The 17,291-nt window shown below is 47.0% G+C and overlaps 1 protein-coding gene across 5 annotated transcripts in view; it reads right to left on the bottom strand.

The window, feature by feature from the left end:
- AUTS2 (activator of transcription and developmental regulator AUTS2) overlaps window positions 1-17,291 on the bottom strand; it is a 766,509-nt gene that overhangs the window by 49,545 nt on the left and 699,673 nt on the right. The window lies entirely within an intron of this gene.

The following is a 17,291-nucleotide window of genomic DNA, read 5'->3' as shown; positions in this document are numbered from 1 at the left end:
TCCAACTGCCTGGGCAGGGGCAGAGGAGGGGCAGGGACTGAGCTCTGCTCTGGGGGGACCAGGGACAGCAGCCAGGGAATGGCTGGAGCTGTGTCAGGGCAGGCTCAGGTTGGATCTCAGGCAAAGGTTCTTCCCCCAGAGGCTGGTTGGGCACTGCCCAGGCTCCCCAGGGCAGTGGGCACAGCCCCAAGGCTGCCAGAGCTCAGGGAGGGTTTGGCTGATCCTCTGGGGCACAGGGGGTGACTCTTGGGGCTGGGCCTGTGCAGGGCTGAGGGTTGGACTCCGTGATCCTTGGGGGTCCCTCCCAGCTCAGCACATTCTGTGACTGTGATTCTTGGTCTGCTCCCTCCAGTGAGGCCACCACAGGCCATGGGCAACTGATGGGCAGCCCCAGGGATGACAGGAACCTTGGCACAATCCAGCTGCCCAGACCAGTCCCCAGGCATTTTCCATAGTGGGCCTCTTATCCCAGAGAAGACACTAATCACCAAACTGTGATGACGCTTATTAAATGAAAACATCTCAACCAACCTCACCAATAAGACCAAAACTAAAATGAGTTTCAGCAGCTCTTCCCTTGGGAGTGCAGGGACGTTGTCAGTCAAGCCCAAACATGAACAGGATCTAAACAAAAGCTGAAAAGCAGGAGGAATTCCAACCCCGCCTCTCGGCTGCTTCTTGGAAATCCATTTCTTAGATAACTGAAAGGCAGATAAATAATAAAAAAGAAAGATCTGCACTAACTAGATCATTTGTTTTCAGAGATGTAAGTGGCAAATGCTGAATTTCTTTTTCATCTTGCCTTGAGTTGCAGGAAACTGTCACTCTTGCATGAGCAGCAAGGGAAAAACATACTTATTATTAGAAAACAATCACTGCCAGATCTGATAACAATCTGACATTAACAACTGTGGGGATTCTGCTGCCAAGGATGTCTTCTGTTATTTAGAAAACAAAAAAGAAAAAATTCCTGAGGGGAGAAAGGAACAAACAAATAATTGTTTTACATCCTATTAATAAACCTCTACAGCTCGTATCTCCCTCAGAAAACGCTCACAGTACTGCTGTCACCTTCCAGAGCAAGCCACCAAATGAAATTAATATTCCTTAGGTTGAAGAAACAACCACAACTGTCTGAGAACCTGTCACGAACGGGGGGTGGGGTGGGGTGGTTGTTTTTATCCAACTATTTTACAGTGGGACACAACCTTATGTCTCCTTTTTGTACTGGCTCCTGCTACTCATAACCCAGCCTGGAAGGATTTACTCCCTCCTTTATTTTCCCAGTCTTAACCCCTCTATCCAGCCTGAGCTCCAATGGCAGCACCATCCACACAACCAACCACATTACAAAAGTCAAGATCAGCTTTTAGTAACTCAGGTTGGGTACAGAGCTCTTGGTTTCTGACTTCCAGCTTCAACTGGTGGAAGATCAACCTACTGACACCCCATCCAAACAGAGCTAAAGCCTTTGGATAGCAAATATTTTGGATGTACATTTTGAGGAATCACCTAAATGGACCTCAATGTGCACAGGCAGCAACAGTAGTAAGTGAGCTGGTAAAATACCAGAGAGTTTTTGGGTTTCACCAAAGGCTGTGAGATTGTTTGACTTCTCTGCAAGAGCTTAAATAGTCACTAAAAGACCCTCCGACTTAATCACAGAACTGAAAGGGCCAGGAAACCATGTGCTTAACCAGATACATCTAAATGGTTGAAGTAACAATGTATATAGTTTAAATTGAAGTAAATAAGATTTTATTTTAGTTTTTAAATGGGACTTGAAGAACTCAGCCCCACCAGGCACTGCCGGTGATGAAGTGAGCACCTCACTGAAGTTACATTGTTCATGTTGGCTTCACAGCAGGGAAATTACAACATTTTGAGTTTGTTTGTTTGTTTTTTTTCACACAGTTGATACTGTAGTTTCTTACAGAGCTTGTATCTGTTCTTAGTTTCTACAGCAAAAGGCTTTTTAGACATATTCAGGTTCCTTGGGTGCAGACAACGTAGGGCTTTGAGCAGGGTCTGTGGGAACAATTCTCACAAAACACTCTCCCGTCTGGAAACGAAGTTTAGTTTCTTCACTGGTTATTTTCTAGAGCTCAAAATAAAGTTTTACACTCAGCATCATTCAGCATCACTGCCCTCACCCCTCTGTAAGGACCTCCTGCAAGTCAACCCCTCCAGCTGCCCCTGTCCCCGGGCACTGCAGTGCCCCAGGCCCAGAGAAGTCACTTCAATACTAAAAATGGGGTAAAAGCAAGTCTGAAACACATGGAAATCTCTCAGTCTTTGCCCAGGTAACCCTCTGCATCCTCACAGCCATTTCTACACAGAAGCAGCCACCTGTGCAACAGGACAAAGGTGTGTCCTGGGCTGCTCCACATTTACACAAGGCACTGGATTATCAAGTACACCAAGACACAGCCCAGGGACTTCACAGCAGCACAACCAACCATGAACAGCCCCAAACAGCTTCAAGAGCCTGGGCAGGGCTGAACCAAGGGATAGCCCTGGGCTGGGGCACAGCCAGAAACAGAATCATAGAGTCATAGAATGGCTTGGGTTGGAAGGGCCCTTAGAGATCATCTCCTTCCACCCCTCCACCATATACTGAACTTCATCCAGTTCCAACTCCTCTATTAAATACCAAACTTCTTGAAGACAGATGCCCAAATCTCACTGATGGGGCCTCCCCTGCCAGCTCCACTGCTTGTAAAATGCCTTTGCAAGACAAACCCTGCAAACAGGAGACTCCCTGGTTGGATTTCCCTCCCCCCGCTCTGTTTTTTATTGACACTGTTTTGTTCTGGTTGTTTGGTTTATGGTTTTTTTCTGCAGTGGTGGAATACAGGGCTTGCATTGTGCATAACACTGACAGCCCCTGAGCTGCCTCCTGTCCAAGGCCAGCCCTCAGCAGGCACTGGGAGCTCTCTGCCTCACACTCACAAGTTAATGCCTTTCGAGGATGACCTGGGGACTGACTCTTCCCTGGTGTGAGTGCAAATCACTTGCCAAGTTTAGTTTCATTCTGACTGTGCCTACCAGGGAAGGGTCACTTACAGACTCCATCATCTCTTCCCTTGTCTCAAAAGATTATAATTTGTCCATTGCAATTCACATCAGGATGCAATTTGGCAGGTAAGTCAGAAGTCTGGAGGCAATTATTTTTCTTCCTTTGGAGAAATGGGTTATATTCATTCGGTTATTTTCAGTTATTTATTTTAGATGGAGCACAAGGGGGGGAGGAAAAGGAAAACAAGTTGGGTTTAGATATTATGATAGGATTGACACTCGATGTTTTGACATCTAAGCAGGGCTGATCATACTGATATATGCAATCCATGCATCTAATTCTACCCAAGAGGAAAGGGCTGGAACACAAATGTCTCAGCTCTTACAGTCAGGTATTCGTGTGCCAATGAAAACAACCATTATGACAAATCCTTAGGACTCACCCCCTCCCAAATTCTAGTTACAGCTATTATTAGCCAGTGTATATCACCTCATTTATAACAGCTGAAATTTATTCCTTTGAATCTGATGAGTGATATGCTGCTCTCAGCTTACCAGGAAACACCTTTCTTTATACCACTGTTTTTCCTTAGAAAAACAGCCAAAACCTACATTGAAACTACACCCAGGTTTTTGCAGCAGCACAAGGGACAGAGACCTTTCTGCCCAGTCCCTTCCCTTCCCTCCTCCCCACGACCTGACACTGGTCTGACCTCTCTTGCTCAACACCATCCCCATGTTCACACCCTCATCCAGCCCTTCCTGTGCCTACATGTTACCTGAACATAACAAATTAAAGGGATAATGTCCAGATCTAAGGAATAACCTGGACTAAACAGAAAGGATTAAATATGGATGAGTGGCTTTCCCCCACCACAGCCTCCTTCCACAGCTTTAGTGGACTCAGGTGGAGGTCAAGAGAGCTTTCCAGTTGGATTTTTCCAGGTCCTACTGTAATTACCTGCCTTTTCACTATTATCTTTCTACCCCATAAAATATGGTTTCCACACGGCTGAAAGAATAATCACAGGAAGTCATTTGTGTTCATCAGATGTCTTTGCAAAGGCTTTTCACTGAGCCCAGATCTGTCAGCAGGACCCAGCACAGCCCAGCTGGGCTCCCTGTGTCACTGTTTCACAGAACCATGGAATCATGGAATGGTTTGGGTTGGAAGGGACCTCAAAGATCATCTTGTTCCACCTCCTGCCATGGGCAGGGACACCTTCCACCAGCCCAGGTTGCTCCAAGCCCCGTCCAACCTGGCCTTGGACACTTCCAGGGATGGGGCAGCCACAGCTTCTCTGGGCATCCCCAGGGCCTCCCCACCCTCACAGGGAAGGATTTCTTCCTAATATCCAATCTCACTCTACTCTCTGTTTCCTTCCTATCAACCACTAAACCCACTCCCAAGCTCATTTCCATTTTAAAAGGCAAATTATTAGAAAAGAGTGGTTCCAAAACCACTCTTTATTGGAGCAAGTGATTACTTATTTCAACAGTTAAAAAGAAGGCACATTAAGTTCTGTTTTAGCTGATTAAAGAAGTTACACGTGAACTCCCTGTCAGCCCCAACTGGGTTCCACGTGAGCCCAAGCACAGCAATGTGCAGCAAAGCTGCCACTGAAACAGCTCAATGAGCCTTAGCCTAGAATAAATTTGCCAGATCAGATCTTTACTTTGAAAACTGAATTTTAGGAAACCGCAGCTTTTTTTTTTTTTCAGATCTTTTCAGGCCCTGTGCCTTGTAAAACAGCCAGGGTGATTCCTCTGACATTCCAGTGGAAGACCAAGTTTTACCAGAGACTATAAAGATTTAAAGTCACAATATAATCTCACCTCCAGGTTACTGGGCCCACTTCCCTTATCAATTAACCTGTCAGCCGACAGTCGGCTCTAATTAGTGAAATCCTTTTTTAATGAAAAGAATTTGCCTTGAGCACAGTCTGTCAGCTCCAGGACCGTTCTCCACTCAGGAGCATGTCACAGCAAACCCCATTAGATACCTGCAGAGAACCCAACACCAGCAGCAACTTCAAACTCCCTTTGGCTCCTGCAGACACATACAATGCTATTTTTCCATGTCTGTATCCTGCTGTCACAAGAGACTATTTCCATATGTTGTATGAAAACTGCACTTGCATTTGGCCCTGATGCACCTTTGTTCCAGTTGCCTGAGGAAGTTGTGTATCCATAATCCCGGAGCAGAGAGGCTCCCACAGAAAACCCTGGCACCAGAGGCCTCTGAGAACACCTTCTTTGGGGAACACCCAGCATCCCACATGGGTGTTTCTGAAAATGCACCTTTCATGCACTGAAGGAGTCACCCAGAAAGCTGCCTCCAAGAAGAAGGAGAAGTTCTTAGACTGTTTCTTCTAAAATTATACAGTGACAGACCTCGTGGACATTCAGCTTCCATGGACATTCAGACTTCACAGACACACCAGAGGCCACACTTCCACCCTCTGGAAAAGCCACAGTTTGGAAAGAACTCCCCACACCCCATCCCTGCTGTGTGCATTCCCCAGGTGGGAGGGGAGGGACGGGAGGGAGCTTTTCCCAGAGCACCAGGTAAGAGTATTGCATTAGAAAAACACTCACTAATCCCTATGCTAATGATTCCCCTGCTCCCCTCGACTTCAAAGGGCCCTGGATCACATCTGTAATCTCCTGCAAGTGTTAGCAAACAAAATTACAAGTTTTAACACTACAGGTTTCAACAAATTCCCCTCGCCCTCAGCGCAGCAATGGACTTAAAAATAGATGTAATGAGCAGCTTTGGATCTGCATAAATCCCCCGTGGAGTTCATTAATGATTTCATTTTTGGCAAGACACCATGTCGAACGACGGAGTGTTATTAAAAACATACATACACATGTACCTGAAACTGCATTCCTGCAAATGCTGAGGGAACAAAAAAGGAGGCTGTGTAATTTTGGTTTACCTTTTAAGTAACATGATTGTAACGGTGTGTAACTGTAAACCCTTTTGTTCTCAAAACTAATTACAGCTCTCCAAGGGATGCCTGAATCTACAGTTATTTTTATATTTGAGAAAATGGGACCTGAAATTTCACCACAAAATCCCAGACTGGTTTGAGTAGGAAGGGACCTTCAAGATTATTTAGTTCCAACCCCCTGCCATGGGCAGGAACACCTTCCACCAGCCCAGGTTGCTCCAAGCCCTGTCCAACCTGGCCTTGGACACTCCCAGGGATGGGGCAGCCACAGCTTCTCTGGGCAACCTGTGCCAGGGCCTCCCCACCCTCACAGGGAAGAATTTATTCCCAATATCCCATCTATCCCTGCCCTCTGGCAGTGGGAAGCCATTCCCCCTTGTCCTGTCCCTCCAGGTCCTTGCCCAAAGTCCCTCTCCATCTCTCTTGGAGCCCCTTTAGGTACTCAAAGGCTGCAATAAGGTCATCCTGGAGCCTTCTCTTCTCCAACACCCCAGCTCTCCCAGCCTTTCCTCACAGCAGAGCTGCTCCAGCCCTTGGAGCATCTTCATGGCCTCCTCTGGACTCATTCCAGCCTTTAAAGCTCTGCACTTAAGCACAAGCAGCTCAGCCCCTGCTGCTGTTTGTTCCTGATCTCCACAGCCCAACATGAGTTATTACTCTGTGAAGCTCCCATTTCACACCACACTTGCTATTGCATGAAATCCCAGGAATGTGCCTGTTGACAAGGCAAGGTTCAGCACGTTGCACCACCAAACCACCCCCAGGAAACTCACTCCTGGCTGATGTGTTGCTGCAATGAAGGGAAAACTCAAATACAACATGTCAGAAAGTATGTGGTGCCTCCACCTCCCATTTACTCCTCAGGGGAAAAGGTAAATAGAGTATAAGCAATGTCTTTCTTTAAAAAAAAAAAAGTCTAACCTGCCTGAGATGTAGGGAAATCATTTACCTTCTGCCTGTCAGAGCAAGTTATCTACATGCTTTTTCCATATTAAAACCACAGCCTAAGAGAATGGACTCACTCTGTCTACAAAGGACAAAGTTTAAGTTGCAGAGAGAACATGAAAGCCCAGCAATAAACTTCAGGTTTTAAGCAGTGCTCATGTTCCATGGTTAGCCAAAGGAAAGCACATAAACCCTAAATATTTAAATGCAGACTGCTAAAGTCTGTTTATCATTTTCTGAAGAATCAGCTCAGAGACAGAATCCTATTTCTTGCCTCCTGCATGTTTGCTTTTGGAAATTACTTTATCCATAATATGATTACTAAAATAAGTAACATGGACACGTTAACTATAAAGGCAGACCTTTACCTACAAACTAGGCTGATCTTTAAGCTTTGAAGGTTTCCTAACTGCCCAGATTTTTCAGACCACTCCTAGTTCTAACTGCTGGCAGTGGCAGAATCATAAAACACTGCAGAAGAATGCTACAGATTCTTTGCCAAAACAAGTAAAATCCCCCCCAGCATCTTTTTGAACCACTTCCCATAACACCCTAATGCTGCTTCTCCCTCTGCCTCACAATCTGCTCCCCAACACGGACTGTCTGAGCAGCAAGAACAAGCTCTTGAGCAGGAACATCCTAATTGCAGGTGGTGTGACCCGGGCACACACACCTGTACTGATGTGGCTGAAAATCCCGACTTGCTACTCACTCAGCAGCACAGAAAAGGGACCATCAGTGTTTAAAAAGGAGCAGTTCCAAGAAATGTTGAGTTACAGGGTCTCCCACACACTTCTGAATGCAGCCACTCTGTTTTGTCACATCCACCAAGTCACATAGGATTAGTAATATCAGCTACTCATGGAATCACAGAAAGACACAGCTGGAGAGATCCAAAGGGCTGCAGGAGAGTGACCACATCCCACTGGGGACACCTCACTTTTGGGGACCCTGGCACAGGCCATCTCAGGTCCTGCCTCCTCAGGACATATTAACAAGCTCCAAAGACAAGCAATTTCATGGCTTTTGTGTAAACTGCCAGAGCAATAAAAAACATCATTAGAAACAAGTTACTGGCTAATCTAATTTTTAAGTATGCACAGCAATCAACTTTAAATTAATTACAATATCAGATTAAAAGAGGAAGACGGATCATTTGCTGGCACACTCACAAATCCTGCCAGGTGACAGTGTGCCTGTCATTGTTTTTAATTATTATTCTTTTTAATGGTTTTGTTAAGCCTTTATTCCAAGATCCAGAAAAATGACAGTGACTTGTCTTGGGCTGCTGAGGAGACACCCCCCCCACTGTCTGCACCCCCAGGACACCATCCCCAGGCTGTCACCCTGTGTCCCACTCTCTGCAGACCTGCTGTGACACCAAGGAGGTGGTCTGGGGGCTGCTCTAATTAGGGGCTCTGCACACAGTGGTCTGTGGCAGCTTCACCCAATTATTTGTTTGTCATTGAGAGCAGATATTGTCAAGTTATTTTTGGCCCCTGATACAGTGGCAAAACATAATGAGGCCTTGAGGTGAACAACCATCTTGGCAGCAAGGAGCTAAGATGATGTGCTGTTGAAAGGTTGGAGAGCAATTAGGTTATTTGAATAGAGGAGATGCTGGACAGGGCATGTGAAGACAGAGAAAACCAGCTTAACTATTAAAATGCCACCCCCCACCCCCATTCAAGTTGTCAGCTAACTATTTAAGAGCAAGGTGTTAATTTACTATGGGCTGGATTGCAGACAAACCTCATTTTCCTATTAATTCAAAAGATGCACAGACTTGTCCCACATGCACATATCACCCAGCCCTTTGCAGACAAGTGGAACAGCTTGCCAGATGATTATTATCAGCATTTAATCATATTACAGTGATTCCCACAAGTCCTGGCCGTGGGCCTGGTGTGCCCAGAGTGAGGGGCTGTGCAAACAGGGCCAAAGGTGGTCTGTAGAGTGATAACTTCGAAATAAGAGTCAGAAATTAGGTACAGAGAGCAGATACAGAAGCAGATGGAAAAACAGCTCAGCCGAGATCCATCACCCCAACAACGCAACTCACACAGTGCCAAAGGCACGGGAGCGACCTGAGGAGCACGAGGGCAGGGCACAAGTCATCTCTGCAGCTCTGTGGGCTTCACCTGCTGTCCATGAGACTGGGCAATGAGTTGGACTCACACCCACAGTGCCCACAAACACTTCTAACTCACACAGGACCAGGCTCTGTAGAGTTTACCTCGAGACACTGTCGTGCTGGTCACCACTGCACCCGCTGTGGGGAGCGGTTCAGACTTGTCTGACTGGTCAAATTGGGTTTGCCCTGCTCAGACTTTACATCCCACCCTGTCTGCACCACAGGAGGAGCACACAGCACCCGAGGGCCCGACAGTCTGGCCACCATCTTTTACAGAATCATAGAATGGTCTGGGTTGGAAGGGACCTTAAAGATCATCTCATTCCAACCCCTCTACACCTCCCACTAGCCCTGGCTGCTCAGAGCCTCATCCAACCTGGCCTTGAACACTTCCAGAGGGTCACTTCAGGAGGATACTTATTTTTGTAAAATATTGATGCAGATGCACACAAAGGAAAACACTCTCCACGACAAGCACTGGTAACCCCACCAGGTTCAGCAGAGCTGAGCACTCTTCTGCCTCCAAGTGCAAATTCACAGGTTCCTAATTTGGGCACCAATTATCTTGAGAAACAACTGGAAAAACACAAGAGCAGGTACAACTGCCCAGTTTTAGGAAGGAAAACTGACCACAGCAAAAGAAAAGCTGTAAGACACAAAAAATGATCTTTGCAACACAGAAACAAATGAGAGTTTTCTAATTCAATCCACAGAGCCAGTTGGGTTTGCTTTAACCTTTCAAGTGTTCATGTATGAGCTTCTTTACCCAAAGGTTATGATTTCTCTTGGAACTTGGACCAAACATGGTCCTGGGGACCTGTTTCTATGGCCATGGCTGTGGGTCTGGCTGCAGATGATGTGACATCTCTTTACACACAGGGAGCAGCACAACAGGCACAGTGACACGAGCAGTGCCAGGGTGAGTTAAACCCTCTGACCACATCCAAGCAACTCCTGGTGTATTCCAAGGATTGTTCATCCAAGGGTTGTTCACCCACCTGCAATCAGACACGACTGCTCAAGTATGAACTGGGTTATAATGAGCCAGTCACTCAAGAACCACGGTCTGCAAAACAATCTGGGTAGAGTGGTCTGCTCTAAACATGTCTGATGGAACCATGGGGTTTCTCTTGGCATGGGGAAGGAGGATGCATTTGGAGTTTCAGGATTGCTGGGATTGTTCCTGAGCATGCTCTCATCCATGTATGTGTTCAGAGGACATGGTCAGCTCTTCCACACTGCTCTTCCCAAAACCCTGACAAGCTTTCCATTTCTCCATCCACATGGTAAATCCTTCCCAGATCCCAAGGACTCTAGTCTAGAGGCTGTTTATTCACACAGCAACAATCCTCAGCTTCAAATCAACACCCATTTCATAGGGAGTTAGAAACACAAGACTGAACTTCTGGCAACAAATGAAAACCAAAATGAAGACCAAGATCATTCCCCTGCCTTTTTGATGAAGAAGTGAGAGCCCATGAGTTCACCCCATTTCTCCCATAACTACATGAGACCTGTTTGGACCTCAGGAAGAGTGTCAGGAGCACCTAAAGCAGAGTTTAGGTACCTTACCTGGATGCAATCAGATGGGAGAGGAAAAATTACAGCACTTCTCTCTCAGAAGGGTCAGAAACCCAATACCCTTATCAGACTTTCCATCTGAAGTCTCACTACCCCCAATAACCAAAAAAAGTGAAGATCAACTGCCTGAGGACAGTAATTCCCTTAAAGACAACACTCTCTCTATGCTACCCCAGGGTGCCAAGGAGAGCTGGTACCTGAAGTTCCAAAGCTGACCCACCCTTGAGGTTTTGATCCACAGCAGGTGCTGTGCTGCCAGCACAGCTTCTCACCCCTCCTCGGGGGCAGCAGGTCCTGCCCAGCACTGAAAAGCTGCCAAAGTCAGATTTTAATAGCCATTTATCTCAGCAACACAAGCAAGGAGAAAAGAAAAAAAAAAAACCCAACAGTTATTATCCCAGCACAGAACAAACTGGTGCTGAGGTCCCCAGGCAGCTCCCACACCTGCTGAAAGCTGCACAGGCTCCAGGCCTGCAACCCCCAGCAATAAAACCCAGCCAGCAGCAGTAAAACCAGGCCTTTGCTCATCTGCTTCTGATTTTTATAATGCTGTTTCTTTCAACAAATGAAGTTTCAGTGCTTGTGGGACTAACAACCTAGTAAATGAACTAAGTATTTATTTGTGGCTTTATTACTCAGCAGACCTATTTCCACGGAGTCGTTTTTCCTCAGGACTCAGCCTGCTCTGCAGCAGCTGTTTTCTATTACAAGCCACTCAAATTCCTTTGCCTCTAATTTCCAAAAGTGCCCACTAACTTGAAATATTTGGAAACAGCACTAAATGGCTGTGGGAGCCCAGCAGTGCTGCACCTCACCCCGCTCCACAGGTTCTTCCTCCAAGGATTCTTCCCCACCTCCCTCACCGTGCACATGGCCCAAGTCCTACAGATCCCCCTCCCCTCCTGACCCCAAAATGTTTGTGAAAACCCATGAAGGACCCACAGAGCACAGAGGGACCCAGTGCAAGGCTCCCAGGGGGGCTGAGGAGCGAGGTGGTTCGGCCCATGCTCCAAAGACTGTGAGTGACTTTTGGATCATGACAGGTCAGCGGGTAAGAGGGGATTTTGGGGAGCTCCTCTGGCTGGGAACAGGAGGCAGGAATAAGCCAGGTGGCTCTGGAGAGGTCAGGGCAAGCTGCAAGGGTGCCTTAAACCAGCATTGCAAGTGCCAGGGGAAATCCTTCTGCATAAACACAGACTCCAGCTCTGGTGGGGTTTGAGTCTTGTGCTCCCAGACTTGGAACGTTCCCCCTTGTCCCACTCTGAACATCCTTAAGTGAGTGTAGGTCTTCAGCTCCAAAAAAAAAAAGAAAAAGGTGTTTTTACAACAGTATTTTTGGCTTAGAAATTCTTGGCTGTGAGGGTGGGGAGGCCCTGGCACAGGTTGCCCAGAGAAGCTGTGGCTGCCCCATCCCTGGGAGTGTCCAAGGCCAGGTTGGACAGGGCTTGGATCAACCTGGGCTAGGGATACATCCCCATGGCAGGGGATGTAATGAGATGAGATTTAAGGTCCCATACAACCCAAACTGTTCTGGGATTCTACAATTCCATGTTAATTATGGAAGGAGCCCTGCTCCCAGCTCCTGCCTTACTCTCCCAGCATATGTAAGTCAAGGCCATTAACTGCTCTAAAAGGCACTTAAATCAGTTTATCTGCTCCTCTGTTTGCCACTTTTAAACTATACATTGACACTGGCTTTTTCAAACAGCTTGAACACTGTGCTTGAACACTTTCAGACACACTCTTGAGGCCTCTCTCAGCCAGTCATACCTAGCTGGGAAAGCAGTTCTTGTTACACTGAATAACTGGATGCCTTGGACAAACTCCAGGAGAAGAGGTGATGGCAGGTGAAGCTGTGCTGTGACTGGGCTGATCCCCCAGCAGCAAGGTGGGGGCAGCTCCTCTGCCCTTGCCTGGGCTGTCTCTACCCCCTTCTCCTCCTTTCACTCAAGCAACTCAGCTGAAAAATTATCCCCCTTTTTTTTTTGCTGTGTTTGGGTTTCTGGTGAGAAATCACTCTCCTCATGCAGCCCAACTTTGCTGCCCAAAGCCAGGACAGCAGCCAGGTGGGGGAACAGTGCAGGACCAGGCAGGCACAGGGACCAGCAAGAGGGGCTCGAGCCTCCCTCGGTCACCAGGATCCATTAGGGACAGGAAAAAAGGAATTCTCAGTGATGCCTGGGTGGCTGAGAGTCTCCAGGGTGTCCCAGGATTTACTCCTGGGGCCCTCACCCAGCACAGCACTTCAGTAAATCTCAGTGCTAACAAGTGTTTGAAGTCAGTGGAGCAATGAAGGACAATACTGAGCTGAAGCCAAAATGAGGACAAATCAGGGGCTGTTTATTCTGCTCCCTGAGACTAGAAATGCCCCTCACAACTCCCTCCCAACCCTGAGAACCTCAGTGTCTCTTTGTGACAAGGCCCTGCCTTTCCTTTTGGATAATCTCCACTGAGCCACGAGAAAGTTAAAAATTCACCAGATTAAAGTATCATCCTTCACAAAGTCTTCTTTGCCACCAGAATGAACGTGGCAGCTCTCACTTGGAGGCTCCATTTCAGTTTTTCTGCCTACTCAGACAAATATTATTGCACTCAGGTCACACATTGAAGAGTTTCTTCACATGTTCAGACTCTGTTTTTCTAGGAAAAAAAAGCTGAGACTTTGGAAAGCAACAGCGAGATCTGCCTGTGGTTCTCTGCTCCTATTCCCACACTTTGGAAAACAACCACTAATTCAAATGGACTTTTGTGGGCAGACTGCATGATAAAATAATATCTGACTTTGTGGGATCATTTTATGGAGAGAAACACTTAAAATATGTCAGTGCAGTGATGAATCATAGAACAGTTTGGGTTGGAAGGGACCTTAAAGTTCATCTTGTTCCAATCCCTGCCCTGTGCAGGGACACCTTCCACTAGATCAGGTTGCTCCAAGCTCCAACCTTTTTGAAGACAAAAGTAATTCTTGTCTGGGGGACAGTTGAGAACTGGAAGAAAAAAAAAAAAGCCGCTTTGGTTTTAAGCAGCTATGAGACTGTATTTAAAAAAAAGGAAAAAAACAGCCCACAATTCCTATAGACATCCCTGCAAAACTCCCACTGACATCCAGAGTGTCAAGACTGTAGGATGTGAGATACTTTGGAGTGCTTTTTTATTTTCTTTACATTAAGAGTAGCTGGATGTCTAACACCCCTTGCTCAGGCTGTGCAACTGTGCCAAGTGAGAAGACATCAGATCCTGCAGAAGAAGGGCCTCAGGGGGTGAACTGGTGGGTCAGAGGCACAGCTGGGTACTTGGGAAGCCTGGACACCCCCCGTGCACCGACCCCACGCACCAAGCACTCTGTGCACAGCTCCACTGACTTCAAACAGGCTGAAAAGCCAGGCTGGCAGCACAGCCTGGATGGTGGCTGGGAAAGAACCACTGCTTTCTGAAGGTAAAGTTAATTCATGGCCCATTCCTACTGTTTTTTTTTCTAGTTTTTGAGCCCCACGGGCACAAATAGTCAACATCCAGTGACAGGGTGCTGCTGCAGGCTCTGCTGCTCCCCAGGGTGGCTGTAGGTAACACTGATGGAAACCTCCCTTGGTTCAGGCTGCTCCCTCCCTCGAGCTGGGCCAGCCCAGGCCCTGGTTGCTGACACACCCCTGGGAGGAAGCTCTTTTGTCCTCCTACAACCCCAGCAAGGTGCTGTGGAGCCGGAGTCGATCCAGTCTCAACGTTAAACACGCGGAGGGATAAACCCCATGGAGGAATCCATTCCCATGGTTCAGCTTTATCTACAACCACGTCCCGTTGTGTCAGCACCGTGGTGTCTGCCTGGTCTTGGCTTAACGTGGGTTAAACTCACTCCCAGGTTAAGCCTGCTCACAGGCTTAGCTTTGCTAAGGTGACAGAACTGCTGGTGTAAACCTGATGCAAAGGGCCTTGGCCAGTGACACTGCTGTGCTTTTCCAGTGGAAATGAAGTGTATTTGATAAGATAACAAACGCCTGGCAAAGCACATTGAAGTTATGTAAGGGAAAGAATAGGAGGGGGAAAAAAAACCCTTGTATAAACAGCAAAACAATACAGCTTTATCTAATCTCAGCAACTTATTGCTGCTTGTCTGCCTGTGTGTGTTTTACTGACAAAATAAAATAAATTGAATCAGCTCACACACGATAACATGCTCTTTCCTACCTCATACTAATTGCTTGGCTAATTGATGTTTGTTGAACTTTCTCCATTTCATTGAGTGATTAGGTACAAAGCTAACAGTTGACATCTGTAGGCGCTTAACTGGCGTCTGTAATTACTGTTAATGTTAAATAATTGTTAGTTAATTGGAGTGGTAACTGACTGAATGGAATCCAGATTGTGAAGCAAAAAGAGACCTAGTTAAATAAACATACATTTTCAGAGAAAATAACATTTTATTACAAGGGAGAGACTAACAGAAGGCCAGATATGGGAGGTCTGCAGGATGCTCTGTGTATGAAATCTCACACCAGCCTCCAGCCTGGACTCCCCTCACTGCAGGTATGTTGAGGCAGGATCTTTGTCACCAAAACACTCCTATCCTAAGAATTTTTCTACATTCTTTTGAACTGATTAGCACAACTTTACAGTCCAACACTGGTGTCTTTTTTGAGTAAACCAAATGTAGGCTAATCTATAAAACAAACATTCCCTCCAGAACAGATACAATTATGTGTTAGTAAATATTGCCATTTTGCTCCCTAAGACTGGAATAGTTTGACTTTGCTAAAATCAACAGCCTTAAATGAACTCCTGGGGGAATATAGTCACCAAGTAATCCCAAAGGGGACTTGATACCAGCCCAAACGGGCAGGGATGCCCAGGAGAACACTTCCAACTGCCTCCCTCTGCTATTTTGGTCAAGAAAAGCCAGTGCCAACAGGTGCTTGTACCATGCTGGCTGCTCTCTGCTCTTGTTTTGAGTTACTAACTTCAAAGTTATCAGTGAAGCCTTGAAAGGCTCCTGTTAGTAAGATCACAACTTTTAAGACTTAAGAATCCAAAAGGATGTGGAAGAGGCTACCCTGGACTTTCACCTGTCCCTGTGGGCACATTGGGCACATCACATTATCCAGCAACCTTCTCCTGCAGCTACAGAACAGCTTTGGGATCCCACATCTCTGGAGTCTCCCAGCACTGAGATCCCAAAGCTCTGGCACCCCACACCCCACCTGACTGCCACAGCCCAGTCAAAAAGCCACCAGCACGTAGAGAAGGGGCATGGAAAGAGTAGGGATGGTGAGGAGGGGTTTGTGCTCTGGAGATGCCACCATCAGGGATGTTATGGAGCAAATTCCTTGCTCAGATAAAGCCTTCCTGGCACAGGAGTAACTGCCTCACTCCTTTGTGTACCAGAACAAAGCACCATCTCCAGACATTTATCGACCTTTCCTCTGCCTGGCTCGGAAGTCAGAGTGAAGTGACACACCAGCTCTTCTGATTTAACTCATGGGTACCAGGAACACGGGCTCTCCAAACCACAGGCTTTTTCCAGTGCTCAGTCCCTCACTCATGAGACACTGAACTTTCACATGGAAAATACTGAAAAGCCATTTGAAACCCATGAAACCACAGGCAAACCAGTGATTCAAAGCCACCACCGGAAAGGCCGGGAGACACCACGGTCAGGGTGTCCCCTGGGGAGGGTGAGCCATCAGATCCACCACAGAGGGGGACAGCTGGTGTGATTCAGCAGTCCCTGAGGTTTGCTGGCCCATACCCAGTTGCCTGCACTGCTGGGATTGCTCCAGGGCTCCCAGAGCAAGTGAGGGAGAAGCGTTTCACTGAGAAGAAGCAGCAAGAAGAGCCAACATATGTGGAGAGCAGCCACCCCACAAATTGAAAGCAATGCTGACAATCCACCCCAAGGGAGTGAGGATGTTCTGTGGGTTCCTACAGACCCCTAGAAAGGAGGGAGGCAGCCCCAGCCAGTTCTCAGGCCCACTGACCATGCTAACACTGCACACGTGCTGTCTGTGTAGCACTGGATCCACTTACATTCAGCATGAGATGCCGTGGGGATGGTTTACTTAAGAGTGAGAGCACCTCTCCACAGCCAAGGATCTCCTGTGAATGCATCAGCAGGGAGGAATTGCCAACTTCAGCTCCCTACTTGTTTACAGAAACAGATGTAGAGGATCCTCAAGAAACGCTTCACCACAGACAGACAGGGGAGAAACAACAACATGACTGTTTTTCCAGGGCAGGATATTGCTGTAGAACCACTTCAACAGCCAGAGCTTGATCCGACTGGTATTTCAGCCACCAGTGAAGCCTCCTAACCCAGATGCCTTGATCTACCTCCAGCTGAGAGTATAAATATTTCCCTGACAGCTGGTGGTGCCACACAGCAGAAGGATTCATAAAGTTTACATGAACATCCTGTAAACAATTTGAACATAAAAGGCTCTAACAGCCCAATTGTGTTTCTGATCAAAGGCAAACTTCAATATACGGCACAAACAAAAACTTCACCACTTTGGGACCCATTTCTCCCTCCAGGAAAAGCTGTTTTCCAAGGGTACGTAGGAGGGAGTTAACATAAATGAACTACACAGTCATAGAACGAGCTGCCTGCTCTGCAGCTTCAGATGTGTCTATTTAAATTATCAAGAGAGAATGGAATTTAATTACAC

Source organism: Manacus candei, unplaced genomic scaffold (genome assembly GCF_025592945.1).
Source record: "Manacus candei isolate 608988 ecotype Guabito, Panama unplaced genomic scaffold, ASM2559294v1 h1tg000076l, whole genome shotgun sequence".
NCBI classification, from domain to species: Eukaryota; Metazoa; Chordata; class Aves; order Passeriformes; family Pipridae; genus Manacus; species Manacus candei.
Note: the sequence above shows the minus strand (reverse complement) of the source record. Positions and strands in the feature narration are given on the sequence as shown.